Here is a 15705-nt window from a genome sequence, read left to right as displayed (position 1 = left end):
TCTTTGAAAGAGGCATTGCTGTCTGTGATATCCTTGACTTCATGGAATGAAGTAAGCATAGATATTACATTTGGATAATTGTTTACAATTGATACAGTCTTAACTTTATACACATAAAAACAATAAATTAAATGGTCTGCTTCAAATGATACATCTAAGTTGGATTCTAGCTGACAATCCCATAAGATTTATTTATTTCCCAGGAGTATAGTGTGTTGTTGAAGGTGGATCCCAGATCATCCACCATTCTTCTAATTAGATGCAATATTAAGACATTTTGGGAGAATGTCATTCTAAGTGAAGTAAGCCAGAAAGAGAAAGAAAAATACCATATGAGATCACTCTTATGTGAAATCTAAAAAAAAAAAAGAACATAAATACAAAGCAGAAACAGACTCATAGACATAGAATACAAACTTGTGGTTGCCAAGGGGGAGTGGGATGGGAAGGGACATACTGGGAGTTCAAAATTTGTAGATACTGACAGGCATATGCAGAATAGATAAGCAAGATTATACTGTATAGCACAGGGAAATATATACAAGATCTTGTGGCAGCTCACAGTGAAAAAAATGTGACAATGAATATATGTATGTTCATGTATAACTGAAAAATTGTGCTCTGCATGGGAAATTGACACAACCTTGTAAAATGAATATAGCAATTAAAAATGTTAAATATAAATAAATAAATAAATAAGACACTTTGATTGCCTTCCTCACCTGGTCCTGCTTAATGGACCATAAGTCTTAAGCATCATTGCTGAGGGTCATTTGCTCGATAAATTCTAGACTGGTTGATTGACTGATTAACATGATCCAGCAATTCACATTTAAATGTAACTTTTTTCAAATAAGGATTTCACTAATTATGAGATATATATGCTTCATCTTAGATAAATTAGAAAATGATCTTGATCTTTACTTGCCAGAATATATAGGCTGTAAAAATGTCACCAAAAAGAAATTCTCAAAAATACATTTTGATATTCATAATTAATATACATGTTAGGATCACAGGATATTTTAGAGCTAAATAAAGTATTACTGTTTAAGAGAATATGTTTTTGCATTATCTATACACTAGGTACTATTGGGTACTGACCATGTAATAGTTTTAAAGGTTTTGGTTATTTATCTATATTGAATTTTATAAAGTTTGTTCATACCATGTACTTATTTCACTTCTAAAACTGTACATTGTTTTTCACTCAAAATACTCATATGAAAGAGTGCCTTCGCCACTATAACAAAGTCATACTAACATCACAGTGTTTTGAAATTCAGACAGTGTTATTTATCTTGACCTGTCTATTGGGTATTTTTAATGCATTTGTCTATATTGATTTTATATAGTGATAATCAGTTTATAGTATTATTTTGCAGCATTTTTATACACATGCAAATTAATATTTTTGATATGTTTACATTGATACTAAGAAAATATTCATTTATGAGTGATATTCATATATTATGACCTTTCATTATATAAATATATGTGGAGATGCACACACTCCATTTGTATAAAATTGTTTTACTCACTTTATACAAACCTCAAAATAACTTACTGTATAATCTAAAACATAAATATAGAAACATAAGCTAAAATATTAAACATATCATCTTGGCCTCTTATCCGTAGTTTAATAATTTTGAACATTTTTCTACATAGATAGATGTTTGATATGTAATTCTATCTTAGATTACTACACTGATGTAGGAATACTGGTTGTAGGGACTTGAATTCAAATTATTTAAAAAACAAGGGAACATTATTCTCAGAACTCCAATGCAGGGGGAGGGTATAGCTCAGTGGTAGAGTGCATTCCTAGCATGTGCAAGGCCCTGGGCTCAATCTCCAGTACTTACAGTAAAAATAAATAAATGAACTTAATTATCCCCCCCAAAAAGCAACTCCAATGCAGATATTCAGAAAAGAGCCCTGAAGCCCCTGTGGTGCGTGGGCTGAAAGCCCCCTACAGAGCAGCAGCAGGTGTGCAGTTGGAGACAATCCACAGGTTCCTTCAGCACCACTGTTCTGTGGACAGCAGTCTCTGCCTTTCAAAACACTATTGTAAATAAATTCAGAATTTCTGTTCACTTTATTTGCATTATGTACATATGTAGGCACATCTTGTTTTAATTGAGGATATATTTCTAACTGTAAAATAACCTGTCTGACTATAAATAACTTGTATATCGGGACAAATGAGAAAGTCTGAGAAGAGAAATACTGGATTATCTTACCACTAAGAGATAACTACTGTTGACACTACACATTAAAACTACTTCAAATATGCATATGAGCCCATGTTTACTTTCCCAAGTTGGGAGGATCCCAAGTATATAAATTTTACATGTTATTCTAGGAGTATTTTCTAATTTAATGGAAGTTTCTTCTAAATCATAGTTTTAAATGGTTCCAAATTCTTCTGGGTGTGATATCATCCACTTAAGCTGCACAATTTGATTGAATATAGTATGAGTTAGTTTCCTCTTTGTGTATTACTAAGATAACACCCCTTTGGCAACAATCTTCAAGACGAACACTTACTTCCTAACAGTGATTTTCTGGGACAACACTGGCAGATAGAACTTTTGGCAATGCTCGACATCTATGCTGTAAAGTTCAGTGCTTACTAGCCACAGGTGGTTGCTGAGCACTTGAAATGTGGCTTCCCAGACTGAAGAAGTGAACTTATAACTTTATTTAATTATGGTTAATTAAAATTTAAATAGTCACATGTGATAAGGGACTATTCCATAAGAAAGTTCATAAAATACAAAAGACTAGGCCAAAAGGTTCTAAGATTTCTTTAGCTGTAAGTAAAATTTTGAATTGGGTTATATAGATCCCAGGGGCCTTCCATTTTCTTCTTAAAGAAAAGTGTTATTTAAACATTTCTTTACTTTCATTTATTTTTGCTTATTCCTGAAAAACACCTGTGATTCTTGCCTTCTACATCCATGTTCTTTCTTTTCCAATTGTCATCCTATTACACACCATGTAAGCAGAATCTTAGTATACTGCTCAAATCACCCACATACCTCTCAAAATAGCCCATCTCCATTTTAATGTCATCATAATGTAACTTCATCTGCAGCCTTTCTCTCTTTATATCTGTTTCATCCCAAATGCTTATTGATATTTTTATTCTTCATCTGTCATGGAAAATATTCCCTCTGTGAGTCATCATGACCAGGTTACCTTTTAATAAACCAGGTTGCTTTTTAATAAACATGGTGTTTGATTTACTACTTGTCCATAAGTTAGACACCAAGATCCATCATGACTTGACCTTAGCCCAAGACTGCACTTGGGATGGTATTTTAACCTACTCTGAGTTTCCACTGAGTGATGCCTGGGCCTATTGCCATACAGACAACAGGGAGAATTAACATTCAGTGCTCCCAGTCCAGGTTTCTGGGAAGCCAAGCACTCACCTTAGTTCTGGTATATTGAGTAGGACCTGTCTTCTTCCAGACCCTATGGTTTTGTGTCTTGGAACACACACAAGAAGATCACAACCCTGAATTCAAATCGCTATTCTTGTCTGCTTTTCTAACGGACATTCGTGTCTGTGTTTTCCAGGACACAGTTCTTAACAGCAAACCACAGTCTTTTTTCCTGTCCCTCTGATTCCTGGTAGTTTCTGCACCTAGATGGATGTGGTTAAATGTAAGAATATTTTGGTGAGACTTAAAGTTATAAAATATATAAAGATAGTCTTGCCTGTCTATAAACGTCTTGTAACTAGGCATACTGGGACAGTCAGGCAGGACATCTATTTTATTGTTCTTATTCATAAATTAAAACCTATAGTTTCTAACAGTTTTATTCCATTAAAATTTCTCTTAGATTTTGCCAATAGATTGTTTTCCAATTTTTTGTCTTGTCCTTCTCAGATACAAAGTCAGCTTTCTAGACTTTTCTCTAGGATAGTAGTTTTGGGGCTTTGCAAATTGCATTTTGCAGATTTCTTTACCAACTGCTTTCCTATTTATATATGAAAACAGGAGTCCTCAGAGGTACCAGCGGTAACTACACACACCCTCTCCTGGGAGGTCTGACTACTTACTCTGTGGGGCTCCTCTGTTCTTTAAGATTCTTAATGACTCCTCTGCCCTGGGTCCCCATCCTTAGGAATAGGAATACTCGTGAAGGCATTATCTCTGGTTTCCTTGGAGTTCCCTTATTATCCACTGATCCCTCTAGTATCTTTGTAGTCAGTTCCCCATTTTAAATTCACTTAGAATTCCCTAGTGTAGTTTCTGTGTTTCTAACTAGACACTGGCTAGTATAGTTACTGCTCATTTTCCAGGCATTCTGTATCCTTTGTTGTGCGTGTGTGTGTGTGTGTGTGTGTGTGTGTGTGTGTGTGTGTTTGCCTTCATAGGTAAATTAGTAGAACACGGGAGAGACTACATGGAGGGGTTGTCAGGAAGATACCATTGTGATTCAGAAGAACAAACTGTTTCTTTTAAAATTTTATGCTTAGTGCCTTCCCTTGATAAATTCAAAAGCTCTTTGAACTATGTTAGAATATTATCTGGCAAAACCCATATTCTTCCTGCTACAACTCATTGTTCATTTTCACAACTGTCAGAGTTACATTTAAATTTATATCCACTGTTATCTTTTTGCTCTTGCTTCCTCTCATGTGTTTTCTTCTATCAAACAGTTATATATGTTCTCTTTGTGGCCATACACTTACAAAGCTGCCTCCTCCATCCCATGTTCCTACATTTGAGATCAAGCCAATTGATTTTATAATGTGAGCATGGCCTCCAGTGTGCTTAGTAATGGTGTTTCTCTTTATTTTATATTATTTGGAAATTATCCTCAAGATTTTAAGTGGAATTATTAAATGGGATCATTAAAAATGACCAATTATACCAGATATGATTATGTCAATGAAGGTAAGTAGGGAGATAATTTAACCATTATGCAGGCTTCCCTGTATTCTCTCATTATTTCAAATCCCAACATGAGAAGAGACAAATAGGGTTTCAATGGGAAAGTTAACACGTCATCACTCCAAACACTCTGTTCCACAAAGACCCAGACTGAAACTGTGTGTCGGTGAATCTATCATGAGACCAGGCAAGAGACTGTGCATGCAATTATTATGTGGTCCATCAGTCCTTAAGCACTTACACAGGTTAAGAATTCAAGCCCATGCCTGCGTGTATGTCCCATATTGGGGACATTTATTGTTCAGTAACCTCTCTTACTCTGATTTTTCTTCTCAGCAGTCATTACTTTCATTCTTCCCTCTATTCATTTAGCATTTTGTCTCTCAGATTCAAAGTCTATACTAAGGTCCACAATGGTCCACGTTCCTTGCTCACTTCTCTTCTAGCATTCCCCTGCTCATCTTACTCAAATCTTACAGACTTTCTTGCTTTTCCTCAAATTAAACACTCCATTTCATGCCTGAGGCAGTGTTGCATATACTGGTCCTTCCATCTGGGATGCAGTTTCCCTACATCTTCTCGTGACTACTTCCTTCAACTTTATTTGGGTCTCCACTCAAGTTACGACACCCCTAGAGAGGTGATCCCTGACCAAATGTCTGTGAACCTCCAAACACTTCCTTGCACGTACCTGACCAGGATGCAGCCTATGCTGTACTTTTGGATTCCCTGGTATCCCCACCAGCATGTATACTCCGTTAGGATTTGGAACTTTTTCTATGCAATCACTACTGCATCCCCAGTAGTGACTGGATAGTGCCTGACATTTAATGGAAATTATGTAAATGAATATGTTTGGACAAATGAATACACAGCATTTAATTGGGCCAGGAAATTAAGCTGAGGACTCGTGGATATAAAAGTCAATGAGAATTTTTCTGTACTCTCCTGTACCTGTCCCTTGTATTAGAAAAGTAGCAATCACTGGTGGGAGCAGGGGTGGGGTTGGGGGGGGTGGTGGCTGTTATGAGGAAGGGGAGGGGAGTGGTATGAACAAAACCTAAATAATAGAAAAAGTATCCATGTCTGTTTCAGTTTCATATGTCATCTTTTGAGATGCCGTGAAATTTTGAGATATTTTTGAGGATTAGGCTTAGCTCTATTTACTGAGAGTCAAGTAATATCTGGAACAAAGGAAGTAAACATTAAAACATTCTCTACCTACATGCTTTGCCAGTTTATGACAGCCTTCAAATTACTCTCTGATTTATTTCTTACAAAAATCTTGTGAAAATATCAAAATTATCATGCCTATTTTGCAGCTAAAAATGCAGTCTGACATTAAACCAGGTGCCTACAGAAAAAAAGGCAAGGCGTCATTCCAGAAGCCCTGATGCCCTTCAGTAAAGTGTTGAAATAACACCAACTTAACTGTGGGTAGTTACCTTATTTGTAAATATCCCCAACCTTTTGGGGCTCATGTTTTACTTTAAGTCCCGCTTTTCTGGGATGTTATGTATCATTTATCTGCACCATGGGATGTTACACAAATTCATGATTACATAGTCATATTTTTTTGCTTGTTTCTCACTGCAGAAAGATTGCTAATTACTCACCCAGGGCCTGGGAACAGCATCAATCAGTTATTTAAAATTTAGGAATCTAACCAACACAATCATTTACTCCATTTCTTTAGCTTAGTCTATTTCAACAGACAAACACAACAATTCAACACCTTCAAATTTACATGTTACATAAAGTTTTCCTCTTTGTAGTTTATTGCAATATTTTTTCTTTTCCAGAAAACTCCAGATCTTTAGCTCTCAGCAATAGACCACCTAGTCATGTGCTATAATTAGCTGATTGCCAGGAAATGGAGAATTTCCTCTAGGCTCAGGTTGTCTTTTTCTCTCTTATAGTAAACCATTCCTGATCAATAGATATGTATAAATGACTGAATTACCCTACACATAATACTGCTCTCCAAATAAACCATCCCTATATTTTAATGTCTAACTTATATGTGGGGCCCCCAGAGAAGGTTAAAAAGTGTTATTTGGATGTAAAAATCATGACTTGAAGCCTTTGGAATATATATGTGTATCTTTTCTCAGTATTATAAAAAATAAATTATAGGTATTTTTATTCTATTCTATTTTTAGTCCTGTTTTTTTTTTTTCTTTTATGTGGTTTCATTGATTTTATTACTATTGGAGTTTTATTTTACATGTAACATGAATAGAAAGGAGATTGATTTTTTTCAGGATTTTGAAAAATACACATGGAATTATAGCAAAAGAAAGAACACAGGGATAAATGGAAATTCTCAAATGAAAATATATTAAAATGAGAAAAGAAAAATAGATCTAGTAAATTTACTTTGGGGTCAGTTCCTACCTCTTTCTTGTTTTCACCCCCTCTCCTCTTGGCTGGTCTTGTCTTTTCTCCATGGTGTCTCTGACAAGCCCTTCTCTTTGGTTCACTCCGGCTTCCTCTGCCCATCCCTAGAAAGTCCAGGGTCCCCAGAGTTTATGCGTGGGTCCCTTCTCAATATGATATATTCACGGTGACTTCTTTGAGTCCAGGATTGCCACCTTCTGGGATTTGCTAATGACTTTCAGTGATCTGATGTGAGCTTCAGTTTTACTCCTTATTTATCTGCTGTGTTCCTATCTACTTACTGGTTTTCCAAATACTGAATTCTCCCTGTAATACCACTAACCCCTCATCATACTGACTTTCCTTCTTCAGTTAAGAAACACCACTATTCGCTCAGCCACACAAGAGGAGAGACTCAGAATCATCTCAGACACTTCTCTCTCCTTCACCTAAAACATTCACAAAAACAAATTACATTGTTGTGGAAATGCTAGTTTTGTGGACTTTCTAGCAATTCTGTCCTGGTCTCTTCAATCTCTCTGCCTTAGTCCATTTGGGCTGCTACAACAAAATACTGTGGACTGAGTGGCTTATAAATAACAGATATTTATTTTTCACAATTCTAGGGACTAGGAAGTTCAAGATCAAGGTGGCAGCAGATTCAGTGTCTGCAAGAGCCTGCTTTCTGGTTCAGAGTGCCTTCTGGCTGTCTCCTTATGGGAAGGAAGGGGTGTGGATCACCCTGGGGGTCCCATTATAATGGCACTAATCCCATTTTTGAGGAATCCACCATCATGGTCTAATCACTTCCCAAAGGCCTTGGGTGTTAGGATTTCAATGTATGAATTTGTTTTCATGGAGAACAAATGGTGTGTACTGTTACTGTCTTGAGACATTTCATTCAACTCTTTTTGAAATCTTGCCTTTTCCTCTACTTTATTGCATTGTAAATGAAGAAACAAAGTTTTCTTTGCAAAACCCAAATATGATTGTGTTACTCTCATATTATTTTTATTATCCACAATCCAAATCTCTTCCACAAGGTAGCCTACTTATTGTTTCCATCTCCTCTCCACATACTCTTTCATGCAGCATTTGTGCCTTTCCAACAATGACTCTCCATAATGCAAAAGTCAATTTATTTTCACTTGCACTTGCTTTTGCTCGTACTTCATTCCTGTTACTCAGCTTACCATTCCTCTGCTTTTCCTTCTGTAGAAACTCCTATTCTCACTTCAAGATACAGCTCAGATGCTTCATCCTTTACTGACTAACACTCTTGGACAAATGGGAGGATAAATGCTGCCACATCCGTGCTCTGTTTACATAACACCCACATAGTGTTTGCTATGGTAGATGCTCTGCAGCATTTAGTGATCGCCATCACAACTAAATTCTAGGCTTCTTTAAAGGCTAACACCTTGCTTAGTTTGTAAAACATTACATATTTTCCTGCATTGGAACCACGAGTTAAATATTGGAAGCTTAAAAAATATGTTCTACCAACTGAGAGGGAAAACTTTGCTTTATTTTTAGAATACTAGTTTCCCTGGACTTAAATCCACGCTCTTCACTCTGGCCCATGAGGTCCCAGTCAACCTGCCTCTGCTGCTCCAGCTCACGTAATTAGAGATTTAAAACAATAGAAAACTAGTATTCCATTGTACAAATATACCACGTCTTCTTTATCCAGTCATCTGTTGATGGACATTTAGGCAGTTTCCATGTCTTGGCTGTTGTAAATAGTGCTGCTATGAACATTGGGGCGCAGGCATTTTTTGAAGTAGTGGAATCTAAAAAAAGAAAAAAATGAACATAAATACAAAACAGAAACAGACTCATAGACATAGAATACAAAGTTGTGGTTGCCAAAGGTGTGGGGCATGGGAAGGGACAGACTGGGAGTTCAAAATTTGTAGATACTGACAGGCATATGCAGAATAGATGAACAAGATTATACTATATAGCACAGGGAAAAATATACAAGATCTTGGGGTAGTTCACAGTGAAAAAAAAGTGACAATGAATATACATATGTTCCTGTATAACTGAAAAATTCTGCTCCACACTGGAACTTGACACAACATTGTAAAATGACTATAACTCATGAAAAAAAAATGTTTAAAAGAACAGAAAAAAAGAAATCAAGCCAAAAGCTGTTTTTTTGAAAGAGCAAACAAAATTGACAAGTCTCTGGCCAGACTCACCTAGAAGAAAAGGAGAAGGACACAAATAAACAAAATAAGAAAAAAAAATGGAGAAATTACAAACACCACCACAGAAATATAAAAAATCATAAGAGAATAGCATGAACAACTATATGGCAATAAGTTGGATAACTTAAAAGAAATGAACAATTTTCTAGAAACATACAGTCCACCGAAATTGAATCAAGAAGAAAAATATCATTTCAATAGATCAATCACTGGATGTGAAATAGAATCAGCAATAAAAAACCTTCCTGCAAACTAAAGTCCAGGGCCAGATGGTTTCACTGGGGAGTTCTATCAAACATACAAAGAAGAGCTCTTACCAGTCCTTCTCAAACTCTTCCAAGAGATTGAATTGAAGGGAATACTCCCAAACTCAGTCTATGAAGCCACCATCACCCTGATACAAAAGCCAGACAATGGCTCCAAAATAGAGCTTCTCAGCACCAGTGTTCTCGTGGCAGAATAAGCTCTCAGAAATGGCTTCTGCCAGCATCTGAGTCCCCAGGGGGAGTCTCAGGTGCCTCCCACCTCTCTTGAGTCTCTCCAAGATCAGCATCTATGTCTGACCCAGGCTCCTTTCAAATGTGGTATGTGAGAGTTTGTAGTCGCCCTTTAAGGGAGAAGTCTCTCTCCTGTAAACCTCTAGCTCTCCTGTGTGAAAGTCTGCTGTCCTTCAAAGCCAGGCATCAGGGGACTCATCTCCCCAGCTCAGGATCCCTGGGATAGGCTGCCAGGTGTGGGGCTTGGACCCCTTTCTCCTGGGGTTGAACCTCTGAAACTATGATTATCCTCCTGTTTGTGGGGCGATTACCTGCCGCTGTATGTCTTAACTATATCACATTTCTGCTCCTCTTACCTGCCTCATTGTGGTTCCCTACTTATATCTTTAAGTGTGGAAAATCTTTTCTGCTATTCTGCAGATTATTTTCATCAGTAGCTGCCCTGTAATTTGTTGTTACTTTGTTGTGCCAGTGGAAGCAGATCAGCTCAGGGCCTTCTTACTCAGCTCACCTTGGCCACTCCCCTAAAAGTATTTAGTCTTTTATTTTCCTGCCTTGAAATTGGTCATTTTATTTTAAACCTGAATGGCTGCTTGATTAGATTTCAAAAGCAATAGATATTTTAGAAGCCTTTTACATTTGGGAAAAAAAGGTACACATGAATACAATTTCTGTTACCATTAAATCAACTGTTGAAAACAGGCCAAATTATGTCCAGTTAGCAGTTATGATCTGGCACAAAGCAGCATGCAGGTGACCTATTTCCCAGACTCAGAACATTTCTTTATAGCACTGCATCCCTGGACACATGCATTTCCTGTTGAAAGCTGAATTAGCAAAGCAGTCTACACTGTCATTTGTCTACAGCCAGATCTTTGGGTCCAGGGCACCAGCACCAGTCAGCCAGAGGGATGCACAGAGTGATTCCCTTTTGTCAAGTCACACTTTTATCCCTCTCCCAATGCTGTGATGCATGTGCAATTTTTATTGGTTTAGTTGATTGCCTTGAAATTGTTTTCCATCTCATGTAAATTTGCAAATGCCTATGGTGACTGGTGTTCATAGGTGAAAGAATATAAATTGTTCCTATTTTACACTGGTTATATGTGAACACGTTTCCCTAAGTTCCTTAAAAGAAAGGCAGTATGCTGAAAATCAAATAATAGTTATTTATCTGTTTGTAGAAACAGAGGTTACCGTGATCTAAAATACCCATCTCATTTTGTGTACACTCACCACAACAAAACCAGTATTTATAAGGTCAAATGATATTTAACCTATTTGATATTCTTATCACATTTTACCATCTTCCTATAAAGTAAGTATTACTTTGTCAAACTTAAACATATACATTTAACAGAAATTCACATTTTCATTTTAATTGAAAACAAGTCAGGCTGAAATTATAAGAATCCAAAATTACAGATCATTTTAAATGAACATTTTCTTTGCCTAGAGAAAAATGCTAAGCATATTGCTTTGTCTCAGAATAAAAACTATGTCCTAGGGGGTTCTGTCTTAGCTAACTTACCTACAGCATATCCCATTGATAAAGAATTTTACTAAGGCAGAAATGAAATGAGTTCAATGTTCCCAAGTTATTTCGATCAGTGTAGTTACGTTTCAGATCACATAAGAGCTGTCATTTCCCACCCTTTTAGCTCTTCATTTATACCCTGTGAGGTGATGTGGGAACTTATAGAATATTTGTATGAGTAATATCTTGCACATAAATATTGCACACACCTCGTCTTGACTAATGTAGTCATTTCCAATGTTCACTTTCTTGCTTGAGAAATGATACATACAGAGTGTAGAATATTTTCATAAAATACACATTGTTATTTTCAATATATTTTTGAACACAGTAGATAAAAAGAGGGAAGTAGATTTGATAACTTTAATGAATACTTAAGTGTTTCATCATATATACATAAATAGTTTATTCTGAGTCTATTTGTACTATGAATTTTAATTAAGCAATTTGCCTGTATTCTTACCAATGTTAATTTGAGATATCAACAATATAGAACTGGAGAAGTCTGAATGAACACAGAATTGCTGATGTTAAAATTTTTACAAACACCAGGGACAACTTTTCCATCAGACACTGTAAGCACAGTGCCTAAGGCTCACCCATGATAATTTTATAAGCCCAAGAAGATGTTTTAATTTTAAATTATTTTTAAAACCAAAGGAAAAGATGCATGACAATAATGAATAATAGTGTAATAATGCATGTAGCCTGCATTATATTGAATATATACTTTATATACAATGTAATATGTAATTATATAATGTGTATTATATATGTGTTTATATACATAGAGAGAGAGACTCACAAATGCGTAAGTATACGGGGCAACAGAAGTCATCACAGGCCCTAATAAACACGTGTAGCTATAGAAGAAAGGCCACTGTGTTTAGTGTATTACTACTCATCTCACTTAGTTTCATTCCCGTCTTTGTTACTGTTTTGGGCATTGTGGTCCCTCATTTATATTATGTGCATCTGGACCCATCTGCCATTTCCTCCTAAACTGGAACTTTAGTCAAAGATCCTACAACACACCAAGCAACCTGTGGAAACCTCTGTAATTCTCATCTTATAAAAGAATTCATTTAAAGATGGTTTGAAAGTTGCTGGTTAAACCCATTGGTTTTGGTTCCATGAATACAGGCCACAAGCCTTTAGACAGAAGGTACATGAAGAGGTAGTGAGCAGCTCAGGACCTGATGACAACACGTCTGTCAAACCCACAGGAACAAATGATGCATCTGATTGATTAAAAAAGCCCTGCAGACCTCTCTCACTGTGCCTTTAGCCCTACACCTGGCCCCATATTAAGACTGGAATTTGAAGAAAAAGCCTTCAACTCCCCAGGACCCACTCTCCTTAGGGCAAAGCCCTCAGTTACATTCAAAACTCTCATCTTTCCTCTCACAGGTTCAGCTGCTGGTGGCACAGAAATGTCTACCCGTCCACAGTGGTCCCCGGGATGGAGAGATCTCTGGGGAGCAAAACCCAGCCGCCCTGCCGCCATCCGCACACGACAGAAAGGCCCCTTTCACTTTCATCATTTCTGCTCCACTCAGTCTCTCATGTTGTTACAGGAAAGGCCAAATGCTAACCCTGCAGATGAACAATATGCAAGAATGACCCTTCGAGAACGGTTTAGGGAGAGGAATATAATTTCTGAGCAGTCCTTTTTATTTCTCAAACTAATAGCACATCTGAAGTCTCCCAATACCAATGATTTGGCCTCTTTGAAGCCGATTGGTAATATGATGGTGGCTCTAATCACAATATATTGTCATCTCCCATGTGAGCATGAACAGTCCCCTTGCTCTTCTGATTGCCAGCACCATGTTCTGTGTGTGTCATTCAAAATGTTCGGTAATGTGTCCAGTGAACAGCTCTGCAGGTGACACTGGTTTAAACTCAGCCTATGGGGATTTCAGATGAAAGGTGCAAAGCACATATCTAGTTGTAAAAGAATATTTAGACTCAAACAGGTAAAGGAAATGCAGCTGGAAACTGTGAACGATTAATTAAAAGACTATATGGATAAATTAGGAGTTTGGGATTAACAGAGACACACTACTATATATAAAACAGATGAACAACAAGCATTTGCTGTATAACATAGGGAACTATTCAATTTCTTGTAATAAACTATAATGGAAAAAAATCTGAAAATATACATACATATATATATATGTATATCTGAATCACTTTGCTGTTCACCTGAAACTATCATTGTAAATCAGCTACCCTCCAATAAAAATAAAAATTTTTTAAAAAGGCTGTATAAGGGGGGAGGGTATAGCTCAAGTGGTAGAGCACATGCTTAGCATGCACAAGGTGCTGGGTTCAGTCCCCAGCACCTCCTCTAAAAATAAATAAACCTAATTATCTACCCCCTCCAAAAAACAAACCAAAAAAAAAAGGCTGTATGTGTCCATTCAATCAATCACATTTAAGAGTTATAACACCCAGGCGACTGAATAATTGAAACTAGATGTGGGAATTGAATAAGATTTTATAAATGTGTTCCAATGTTAACATGGTATGAAAGAGGTGTGCATTCACGATTGTTTACATGAGGAATCATCCTACTATACTTTCAGAGCCAAGGGCTTCATAAGCCAGGGCTGTCAGGGTAAGTAAATGATGCACTTGGTCATAGTACTTCAGTTTTACCTTTCACACACACTGGGTCCTGGCCAAATGGAAAAAGGAGTAACTAGCTTAGCAAAATCCCAAACCAAATGCTTCCCTGCCACTGGGAAAAAGCTTTTAAAAGGCTTTCTTCAAACGCTGTAAGGTCCATGAGGGCAAGGATGAAGTCTTCCACTTCTGTATTTTCCATAAAACCCACCAACATGCTAAGGGATGTCTAACAACACTTTGATAATAGAAGCTGAGTGATCAGTCTTCTATATTTGAAAATATAACTCACAGCCACTTCTATAACCACATACCACTGCCTAAATATTTGGAGTTTCATCAAATAGGAAAAGAATGAGTACATTGGAGAGGATTGAATCTTTTTTAAAAGGTGGAGATTTGATTGTGATGCTGTTCAGAGGTGAAAAGCTATGAGAATGGCCATCTGTACTCCTCTTGAGTTCTCTGAACATCTTGGCCATCAATACTTTAAACTCTTTCTCAGATAAATTTCCTGTCTCCTCATCACTTATTTCTTCTGGGATTTTATCTTGTGCCTTGGCCTGGGAAGTATTCCTCTGCCTCCTCATATTGTTTATCTTTCTATGTGTATTTTTACATAGCATAGTTAAGTTCCTTGACCTTGGAGAGGTGGCTATCTGTGGGAGAAGTTCTGTGCCTCCCAGCAGTACACTCCTCTCTTATCAACCAAGGGCTAGTGTCCAGCCAGTTCTAATGTAGAGTCTGGCCTGTGTGTGTGGATTCCTTCCACAGGCTTTGGGATTGTTATTTTCTTGTTTCTGGTGTCTGCCCCTGGTGGGTGAGTCTGGACCAGAGGCTGATGCAGGCTTCCTGGCAGGAGGAGCCCATTGCCTGCCCACTGCTGGGTGAAGTTTGGTCCTGGCCCTCTGATGGGTAAGGCCTTGTCTAGAGGCCTTTGTGGCTTAGGGAGTCTGCTGATGGGTGGGGCTGTGTTCCCACACTGTATGCTGTTTGGCCCGAGGCTTCCTACAGGCTGTTGGGTGGGGCTAGGTCTTGGGGCTAATGATCCAATCAAGATGTCACCCTCCAGGAAATCTCATGTAGATGAACACTCCCAGAAAGTCCACCACCAGGTTTTATGTCCTCTGAGTGAGACGCAGCTGTCCCCCACATCCCCAAGAGACCTCCAAATCCAGCAGGCAGGTCTGGCCCAGATTCCTATGAAATCACTACCTCTGCCCTTGGACCTGGTGCACACGAGATGCCGTGTACAATTCCCATGTGGATGGAGTCTTAATTTTCCCCAGTCATATGAGGCTCCCAGAGCCAAGCCCGGCTGACCTTCAAAACCAGATGCCCTGCAGTCTCCTTCTCATCCCAATGCCAGAACTTGGGGCTTAGATCTCACACTTCTGTGGGAGGGCCTCTGCAATTTAACTGTTCTTCAGCTTGTGGTTCACCCAATTGAGGGGTATGGGGCCCAATTATATTATGAGCACGCCCCTCCTACCACCTTGCTGTGGATCTCTCTTTATGTTTCTAGT

The sequence above is a fragment of the Camelus ferus genome, chromosome 36 (genome assembly GCF_009834535.1).
Source record: "Camelus ferus isolate YT-003-E chromosome 36, BCGSAC_Cfer_1.0, whole genome shotgun sequence".
In the NCBI taxonomy this organism is placed as follows: domain Eukaryota; kingdom Metazoa; phylum Chordata; class Mammalia; order Artiodactyla; family Camelidae; genus Camelus; species Camelus ferus.
Note: the sequence above shows the minus strand (reverse complement) of the source record.